The sequence below is a fragment of the Procambarus clarkii genome, chromosome 94 (genome assembly GCF_040958095.1).
Source record: "Procambarus clarkii isolate CNS0578487 chromosome 94, FALCON_Pclarkii_2.0, whole genome shotgun sequence".
Lineage (NCBI taxonomy): Eukaryota > Metazoa > Arthropoda > Malacostraca > Decapoda > Cambaridae > Procambarus > Procambarus clarkii.
Genome location: NC_091243.1, coordinates 9,466,736 through 9,475,579, shown reverse-complemented (window position 1 = coordinate 9,475,579; position 8,844 = coordinate 9,466,736). Strand labels below are relative to the sequence as shown.

Below are 8,844 nucleotides of genomic sequence, written 5' to 3'. Positions count from 1 at the left end.
GTCAGCCTCCACCACATCACTTCGAGTATGGAGTCAGCCTCCACCACATCACTTCGAGTATGGAGTCAGCCTCCACCACATCACTTGGTGTATGGAGTCAACCTCCACCACATCACTTCGAGTATGGAGTCAGCCTCCACCACATCACTTCGAGTATGGAGTCAGCCTCCACCACATCACTGCCTAGTGTGTGCTCGCCTTGTTGAGCTTGCCGGGTCGAGCATCTGCTCATACTGTCTCTCTTTATAGTCTTTGGTCTATCATTAGTTCAGTGCGGTGAATCTTTTCAATCGTGTTTCTAATTATATTTACTTTTAAAGTTGTGTACCGAATTGGCTTCGACAAGTTCCTCATTTGGTCTGTTCAACTTATTTACGACTCTCGTGCGTGTGTGTGTGCATGCGTGCGGTGTGTGTGTGTGCGCATGCGTGCGGTTTGTGTGTGTGCATGCGTGCGGTGTGTGTGTGTGTGTGTGTGTGTGTGTGTGTGTGTGTGTGTGTGTGTGTGTGTGTGTGTGTGTGCGGTGTGTGTGTGTGTGTGTGTGTGTGTGTGTGCATGCTTGCGGTGTGTGTGTGTGTGGGCATGCGTGCGGTGCGTGTGTGTGTGTGTGGGCATGCGTGCGGTGTGTGTGTGTGTGTGGGCATGCGTGCGGTGTGTGTGTGTGTGTGGGCATGCGTGCGGTGCGTGTGTGTGTGCATGCGTGCGGTTTGTGTGTGTGTGCATGCGTGCGGTTTGTGTGTGTGCATGCGTGCGGTTTGTGTGTGTGCGCATGCGTGCGGTTTGTGTGTGTGTGGGCATGCGTGCGGCGTGTGTGTGTGTGGGCATGCGTGCGGCGTGTGTGTGTGTGGGCATGCGTGCGGTGTGTGTGTGTGTGTGTGTACATGCGTGCGGTTTCTGTGTGTGTGCATGCGTGCGGTTTCTGTGTGTGTCCATGCGTGCGGTGTGTGTGTGGGCATGCGTGCGGTTTCTGTGTGTGTGCATGCGTGCGGTGTGTGTGTGGGCATGCGTGCGGTTTCTGTGTGTGTGCATGCGTGCGGCGTGTACTCACCTAGTTGTTCTGGCGGGTGGGGTGGGGGGGGGGTTGAGCTCTGGCTCTTTGGTCCCGCCTCTCAACCGTCAATCAACTGGTGTACAGATTCCTGAGCCTACTGGGCTCTATCATACCTACATTTGAAACTGTGTATGGAGTCAGCCTCCACCACATCACTGCCTAATGCATTCCACTTTACTAACTACTCTGACACTGAACAAGTCCTGTTTAATGTCTCTGTGGCTCATTTGGGTACTCAGCTTCCACCTGTGTCATTCTGAGTGATCAACATTTGGGTCTGGTTCACACTCTCTACTTCACAACCCCCTTGAGAGGTTGTGAAGACGCCAGCAGCTATAACCAATATTACTTTATTATTCCAGTTTAATATTCGATATACTTATTACATCAGATCCTATTACATCTCAATTATTTCTGTTTTGCTACTTTTTAACGTTGATATTAACCTGTTTTTTGTTAGGTACAACAGTGTAATTTATATGTTTTTAAGGTATATGTAAATTACATGCGATATATATAACAACGCATTTTAGTAATTACTTTGGTAATATTCCAAAGTAACATAGGTCTCTCGAGCCGGGCTCCAGTCTGTGCTCGGGGAGTAGATCTCTCGAAACCCTCTTCAGGTATGATCCAGGTATTCTTATCGACGTGTCATTTAATTGATGAGCTCTCTCTTTATCTGTCTGCCTGTCTCTGTCTGTGTGTCTGTCTGTCTCTCTCTCTCTCTCTCTCTCTCTCTCTCTCTCTCTCTCTCTCTCTCTCTCTCTCTCTCTCTCTCTCTCTCTCTCTCTCTTTCTCTATCTCTCTGTCTCTGTCTCTATCTCTCTCTCTCTCTTTCTCTATCTCTCTGTCTCTATATCTCTCTCTCTCTCTCTCTCTCTCTCTCTCTCTCTCTCTCTCTCTCTCTCTCTCTCTCTCTCTCTCTCTCTCTCTCTTTCTCTATCTCTCTGTCTCTGTCTCTGTCTCTGTCTCTATCTCTCTGTCTCTGTCTCTATCTCTCTGTCTCTATCTCTCTGTCTCTGTCTCTCTGTCTCTCTCTGTCTCTGTCTGTCTGTCTCTCTCTCTCTCTCTCTCTCTCTCTCTCTCTCTCTCTCTCTCTCTCTCTAAATCTCTCTCTGTCTGTCTCTCTGTCTCTATATCTCTTTGTCTCTCTCTCTCTCTCTCTCTCTCTCTCTCTCTCTCTCTCTCTCTCTCTCTCTCTCTCTCTCTCTCTCTCTCTCTCTCTCCCTCCCTCCCTCCTGACAACAAGTACACAGTGTTCCAGTCCTCAAGAGAGCCTTCAAGAGAGGGTCTATCGACGGAGTAAGAGCCGGATATGTAAATTGACATCCATTTTCCTTAGCTCTTTTATCTGTGAGAGGGGAGACGCGCCTATATATAATGGACCCCGGCGCACCTGTGGACACGTTTGTCTGTGGTGGTCTTGTGTACATGTGCACAGGCCACCATACCTGTTGTTGTACATGTGCACAAGCAACCCTACCTGTTAGTGTACATGTGCACAGGCCACCATACCTGTTGTTGTACATGTGCACAGGCAACCATACCTGTTGGTGCACATGTGCACAGTCAACCATACCTGTTGGTGCACATGTGCACAGTCAACCATACCTGTTGGTGCACATGTGCACAAGCAACCCTTCCTGTTGGTGTACATGTGCACAGGCCACCATACCTGTTGTTGTACATGTGCACAGGCAACCATACCTGTTGGTGCACATGTGCACAGTCAACCATACCTGTTGGTGCACATGTGCACAGTCAACCATACCTGTTGATGCACATGTGCACAAGCAACCATACCTGTTGATGTACATGTGCACAGGCAACCATACCTGTTGGTGCACATGTGCACAAGCAACCATACCTGTTGATGTACATGTGCACAGGCCACCATACCTGTTGGTGCACATGTGCACAAGCGTTAACTGTATTACCGTACTGAGCTAAATCATTCTCCGGCGGTTGAGAGCCGCAATCGGTCAAGTTAAAGAGGAACATATACAGGCATGCTAGGATACCAACACACACAGGATGGCCGAGTGGACAGCGCTCTAGACTCGTGGACCCAGGGACCGGGGGTTCGATCCCCGCACCCGGGGGAGACAGATGGTCAGAGTTTCCATAACCCTGATGCACCTAGCAGTAAATAGGTACCTGGGAGATAGACAGCTGTCACGAGCTGCTTCGTGGGTGTGTGTGTGACACTTCCACCTCCCGGGGCTGCAACAGCGACTCTGCTTGATGGGGCTCTGGGAATTTTTCTACTCCCCAAGCCCGGCTCGAAGCCAGGCTTGACCTTGTGAGAGTTTGGTCCACCAGGCTGTTGCTTGGAGCGGCCCGCAGGCCCACATATTCACCACAGCCCGGTTGGTCCGGCACTCCTTGAAGAAAACTATCCAGTTTTCTCTTGAAGACGTCCACGGTTGTTCCTGGCGGCAGAATACATGACCTAAGAGATAGCCTCCCATTCCAAGGTCACGTGGAAGAGGTCAAAAGGTCAACTCAAGGAATCAGATCCTCTGAACACAAATATATAATTCAAGGCGAAAAATGAATTTTTGTGTTGAAAGCATTACTCATCTGTCCTGTGTCATATTATCAATAAAGAGAAGCAATTTTCAGTAATGGGCTGCCGCATGTGGTAATGGGGGAGGCTGGGGAGATAATGGGGAGATAATGGGGATAATTGGGGTGACAGAGGGCTAGGAGTTAAAGACAACAGTCTCAAGAGACAACAGTCTCAAGACAGTTGAGACAACAGTCTCAAGACAGTTGAGACAACAGTCTCAAGACAGTTGAGACAACAGTCTCAAGACAGTTGAGACAACAGTCTCAAGACAGTTGAGACAACAGTCTCAAGAGACAACAGTCTCAAGACAGTTGAGACAACAGTCTCAAGAGACAACAGTCTCAAGAGACAACAGTCTCAAGAGACAACAGTCTCAAGAGACAACAGTCTCAAGAGACAACAGTCTCAAGACAGTTGAGACAACAGTCTCAAGAGACAACAGTCTCAAGAGACAACAGTCTCAAGACACAACAGTCTCAAGAGACAACAGTCTCAAGACACAACAGTCTCAAGACACAACAGTCTCAAGAAACTCAGAGAAACGGGATCTGAGACATGGGTTGGGGAAAATATTTGTCCTGGAAGAGATTGGTAGCTGCACATACCTGTACATACCTCTCGCTGGAGGTACACCTGACACCCTCCTACCACCCCCTAACATATATATATATAAGGGGGTGGTAGGAGAAGGCAATATATGCAAACGCACGTGAGAGCTCGAAAAGGCTCCCTCGGGTGCTGTATATCCTCTTCTTCGAGGTAGAGGGTTCCTACTAACATTCTAACATTACCAGAGGTGGTACATATATATATATATATATATATATATATATATATATATATATATATATATATATATATATATATATATATATATATATGCGGAAAATCCACAGAGAAATATGAAATGAGGTGAACGTTTCGGCTTGTTAAAGCCTTTGTCAACACCAGACTTGAGTCTGGTGTTGACAAAGGCTTTAACAAGCCGAAACGTTCACCTCATTTCATATTTCTCTGTGGATTTTCCGCATAAAAATGATCAGTGTTTTGTGATCGTCAATTGCATATATATATATATATATATATATATATATATATATATATATATATATATATATATATATATATATATATATATATATATGTACTTATATATATATATATGTACTTATATATATATATATAAGATTAAAAATGTTGGTTGCAGATAGTCGGACAAAGAGACAGAGAAAGCGTCAATGGGACAGGTAATCCGACAGACAGACACTGAGACACAGACACTGTCACAGGGCGTTCAGATAGGCAGGCAGTTAGACAGGGCGAATCAGAAAGGCAAACAATCGAACAGCCAGGCAATCAGACAGACAGACAGGCAATCAGGTAGACAGACAATCAAGCCGGCAATCAGACAGGCAGCCAATCAGACAGACAAAGCCGTTGTTGTGGGGCGTGCTCAATCAGTGGTCACCGTGTGTGAGGGGGGGGGGGGGGGTAACAAGGGGCTCCAAGGTAGGGGAAGAGAGAGAAGGAATTACTGGAGGGAGCGAATGGAAGGTCATAAGAGAGAGGAAGAAAGGTGGGAGATAGATACAACACACACACACACGCTACCAGGGGGGCCTGGTAGCCTGGTGGATAGCGCGCAGGACTCGTAATTCTGTGGCGCGGGTTCGATTCCCACACCAGGCAGAAACAAATGGGCAAAGTTTTTTTTTCACCCTGAATGCCCCTGTTACCTAGCAGTAAATAGGTACCTGGGAGTTAATCAGCTGTCACGGACTGCTTCCTGGGGTGTGTGTGTGGGGGGGGGGGAATAGTAGTTAGTAAACAGTTGATTGACAGTTGAGGTAGGGCCGAAAGAGCAAAGCTCAACCCCTGCAAACACAACTAGGTGAATACACACACACACACACACACACACACACACACACACACACACACACACACACACACACACACACACACACACACATAAGTACACACACATATATTTAAACATATATTTAAACAACTCACTAAACTGAACTAATCAATGGCAAATAATTTCCTCGTTCATAAAAAAAAAAAAAACCATTTAAACAGTAAATGAAAGTAGGAAAGCTGGCCATAGAGTATTCACACCAAGGCTTATATGAAAGTTCACTAATAAACACCTAAAAGTAACGCGAACAATTAATTTGGAACCAAATAAGCCCCGTAATAATCAAGTATAAACGGCCAACATTTTAATCCTATATTGCTAGATGAGTCGCGAGCTTCAGTACGATAATCATCACTCTCCACCCTCGCTGGTGTTGACCTTTCATGGTTATTACCTTCAGTTTGGGTCAATAAATATGAGGAAAAGCTATTGTAGGATTGTTGATGTCCAGCTGAACCCTTGTCAGCATCGCCTTTAGATTTATTCCTCCAAGGAGTGCCGGACCAACCGGGCTGTGGTGGGTATGTGGGCCTGCGGGCCGCTCCAAGCAACAGCCTGGTGGACCAAACTCTCACAAGTCAAGCCTGGCCTCGGGCCGGGCTTGGGCAGTAGAAGAACTCCCAGAACCCCATCAACCAGGTATATGTGGGCCTGCGGGCCGCTCCAAGCAACAGCCTGGTGGACCAAACTCTCACAAGTCAAGCCTGGCCTCGGGCCGCGCTTGGGGAGTAGAAGAACTCCCAGAACCCCATCAAGCAGGTATATGTGGGCCTGCGGGCCGCTCCAAGCAACAGCCTAGTGGACCAAACTCTCACAAGTCAAGCCTGGCCTCGGGCCGCGCTTGGGGAGTAGAAGAACTCCCAGAACCCCATCAAGCAGGTATATGTGGGCCTGCGGGCCGCTCCAAGCAACAGCCTAGTGGACCAAACTCTCACAAGTCAAGCCTGGCCTCGGGCCGGGCTTGGGGAGTAGAACAACTCCCAGAACCCCATCAACCAGGTATATGTGGGCCTGCGGGCCGCTCCAAGCAACAGCCTGGTGGACCAAACTCTCACAAGTCAAGCCTGGCCTCGGGCCGGGCTTAGGCAGTAGAAGAACTCCCAGAACCCCATCAACCAGGTATATGTGGGCCTGCGGGCCGCTCCAAGCAACAGCCTGGTGGACCAAACTCTCACAAGTCAAGCCTGGCCTCGGGCCGGGCTTAGGCAGTAGAAGAACTCCCAGAACCCCATCAACCAGGTATCAACATACACAGATAGGCTAGATAATCACTGTTTATTCCATGCCAGACTTGGTTCTTTGACCTTAAATAAACCTTTCACTAACAAACACCTGATTGGCTCCAATTTATCTGTTGCTGTCTGAACTTTATTTTTTTTGTATTCCTTTGTGTTCGTGCGTTCACACACGCGCGCGAGCGCATCCTCCCCCTTCACACGTGCCTTCAAAAGATTGCTCAATCCACCCATTGCCCCGAGGTTGCAGGCACTAACAAGGGCTATAGAGAACACGAGACTTTCCAGGTGAATACCAGGTAATGAGGCAGGTAACTAGGAAGGGCAGGAGAGATTTACTGGTACTGCAGGACTCTACTCAGCAAGGTCAGACTTGGAGCAGCACGGTGAGAGGTCATACTTGGAGCAGCACGGTGAGAGGTCATACTTGGAGCAGCACGGTGAGAGGTCATACTTGGAGTCGGCGAATGACGAGACCGTAAGGAAAGACAGCTACACCATAAGGGAAGGCAGCTACACGAAAAATAGGAGAGACAAACAGATTCATTAGTGTACATCATCCCAGCACCAGAGGCACGCACACACGCACACACACACACACACACACACACACACACACACACACACACACACACACACACACACACACACACACACACACACCACAAGCGGCAACATTGCTGGCAAACACGATAACTCCATTTAAAAAACTAAAAAAGTACACTTTCAACAAAATATATAAAATAAAATGAAGATAAATACCTGGTTGATGGGGTTCTGGGAGTTGTTCTACTCCCCAAGCCCGGCCCGAGGCCAGGCTTGACTTGTGAGAGTTTGGTCCACCAGGCTGTTGCTTGGAGCGGCCCGCAGGCCCACATACCTGGTTGACGGGGTTCTGGGAGTTGTTCTACTCCCCAAGCCCGGCTCGAGGCCAGGCTCGACTTGTGAGAGTTTGGTCCACCAATACAGTGAGGTTATAGCACCGTATTGGACCTCGCGCCTCGTGAAACACTAAACAAACCTTGGAAACAGAGCAGAGGTTTGCAAAACGGCTGGTACGAAATGCATAAGAAAGCTATGCTCCGAGAACACATTAAGGGAAACTAAATCTTACAACCCTAGATCACAGAAGAAACAGAGGAATATGATCACGACATACAAGATACTGAAGGGGGAATAGATAAGTTAGACATGGGAAAACGTCTATAAATTGAAAGAAAGAGGGTCAAGAAGACATAAAATGAAGGGAAGGGAACTATCAGGGGGAAAGCGCCAAGTCATTACGACTATATTGCACTGGGAAGGGATTAGGATAAGGATTTGGGATGGGACGGGAGGGAAGGAATGGTGCCCAACCACTTGGACGGTCGGGAATTGAACGCCGACCTGCCTGAAGCGAGACCGTCGCTCTACCGTCCAGCCCAAGTGGTTGAGCGACATAAAACGAAGCTGGAATGGCAAATTCGTCGAGGAAATGTAAGGAAATACTGGTACCCTGTACGGGGGTGGTCAAGTGGGAGGCAGTGAGAGAGGTTGTGGAAGCCACCTCCGTCGACAACTTGTAGGCCAGACGCGACATTCTAAATTTCAAGAAATTTTAATTTCAATGCACCAGGTAAACAGGGCTATTAGACGGAATATAAAGAGCTGAATCTCACTTCTTCATAGTCACTTAAATACCGTTAGGAAAGTACACCCTTTATCCTCTCAACTCTGTATTCCCCGCCCCACCCCGCCCCGCCCCGCCCCGCCCCACCCTGCCCCGCCCAGTAACGCCCAGGTCATCGACGGCACAATTACCCCAAACGGTTCCCAATTTGTGTTAATATCCAGCAGTGGTGACTAATGATCCGGGAGGAGAAGGAGGAGGAGGAGGTTGGTGAGCGGGTGAAACAAAGGAAGGGACTAACAAGTGCCAACCTCCTGAAGGAACAACTTGGGAGAGGGGGGAACCCCTCATCAGTAGTTACTGCCACAGGGCTCTTGACACGACCCACCGCTGGGTACTGCTATATGGCTCATGACACAGTTCAAGCTGAGAGGGAGAGAGTCCCAGCGGATA

At 48.3% G+C, this 8,844-nt stretch overlaps 1 long non-coding RNA gene across 1 annotated transcript; it reads right to left on the bottom strand.

Annotated features, from left to right (window-relative positions):
- Window positions 1–6,805: 6,805 nt before the first annotated feature.
- On the bottom strand, window positions 6,806–8,498 carry LOC138359904 (uncharacterized). The gene is made up of 2 exons (XR_011226133.1): window positions 7,545–8,498; window positions 6,806–7,295 (listed from the first exon to the last, which is right to left on the bottom strand). It is a non-coding gene; the product is annotated as an uncharacterized lncRNA (long non-coding RNA).
- Window positions 8,499–8,844: the final 346 nt, after the last annotated feature.